The sequence below is a fragment of the Polistes canadensis genome, unplaced genomic scaffold, assembly GCF_001313835.1.
Source record: "Polistes canadensis isolate GaletaPanama2010 unplaced genomic scaffold, ASM131383v1 scaffold_494, whole genome shotgun sequence".
NCBI lineage: Eukaryota > Metazoa > Arthropoda > Insecta > Hymenoptera > Vespidae > Polistes > Polistes canadensis.
The window spans coordinates 34,872-36,703 of NW_014570041.1; positions in this window are offsets into that span (position 1 = coordinate 34,872).

Sequence of the window (1,832 nt, forward strand, 5' to 3'; positions counted from 1 at the left end):
TTAAATGATTTTGTCGATAAATATAAAGACAATTTTTTCACATATTATATGAAATCGTTAAGCTTTCACAATAGTTCTTCCTCTTCCTGAGTTAAAAAAAAAAAAAATAACGATCGCGATACGCTCCGTTTCTCAATGTCATATTGTCCGACATTTAATTTTCCACGTTTCATGATTGCATCTTTATTTTCCTTTTGGAGAGTAACCAAATGAAAACAACTTTGATTCATGGCATTGAATTGGCCAATAAAACATTACTGAATTGACAGTATTGTATATGTAAATAAAAAACGCATATTATTTTTTAAAGTGTATATGCTAATATTATAATGAAAGAATACATAACAAATTTATTTCGAATTAATTTTAAGAAATATATATATTAACGAAATATTGTTGTGCAACGATCGGAAAAATAAAAGTAATCGTTTTTTTTTTTAATGAAAATATTCATTTTTATATATGAATGTGTTTTATGATTTATTTAAATTAAATTATACGAAATACAAGAATAAGTTTTGTTGCATAATAGTCAGAAATAATATATTATTGTGGTTTGATTAATAAAAATAATATTAAACAATTTTTATAATACTTTAAAAATTCATTCTGATTATAAACTATATAAAATATCATCAAAAATATTTTAATATATTACTTTAGCTATATTAGAAATATAATTTTTTTAAAAAGTACAACAATTTCAAATAAATCTTTTGATTTCGATTACACACAAATAATGTATCGAAAATATGGAAATAATTTATAAAAAGTTTTGGTGAAACGTGAGAAAAATTAATTTCACGCGAAACTTTTTTAGCTTTGTGTCACATTAAATTTATTTACTTAGATTAAATATAATATATGCCTAAGCATATGATAAATTTACATATATCTACACATGTGTGTCTATTAACCAACCCGTTGGCATAAACTTGACATACTCTGATGATAGACCGGTCCCGTTGTAACCTACTTCAATACTTTTCTATCTTGCGATATAAACATCCGTATAGGCAAGATCATGTTCACCTTTCTTGGTAACCTCCTTCTCAAATTAAATTTCAAAATGAATTTTATTTTATTTACCCAACAGTTCGTATAATTTATCGAATTGATAGAAAACCAAATCAAAAGTTTAATAAAAATCTATACAAATATATATTAACGAGATTACAATTAGCATTTTTATATTTTAAAACGTGTCGAGTGTTTCGAAAATGAAATTAGTGTATTTAAAAAATTATTTGATTATTTAATTGTGTTCGAACAATTTATCGTTTGAATTTGTATTCCCCATAAATTGATATTTTAATCTAAACTACAATATTTTGTCGAATACCATAAATGCATAATGGCCATTATTTAGAAATAATTAATACACTTTATTAACGAGAAAGGTAAAAAAAAAATGATAAAACGATACGACAAAAGCATCTATTTATTAACTCATCAATAATTTATAAAAACTTAATGAACTCCACGCGTTACGTTCTCATACTTATGACGTCTGAAATTGATTAGAATTACGTAAATGAAACCTTTCTTCATTTCCTTTTCCTTTATCTCTCTTACAATAATAACATAAAAAATGTATTATGTTGATTGGTAACGAACGCGATGAACAAAGTCCATTGTTGTTCTTTTGAAATTTATGTTGATTTATTATTAATACTTATATAATTATTAATGTACATAATAAAAATATAATAAGTATTTCGCGCGACAGTGTTGAAAAATCAAATTATTTTAATATCAATCTCAAAACTTTTCAATATTCATATAAAAATAAAATTCATATATAAAAAAAATATTCATATTAAAATAAATAT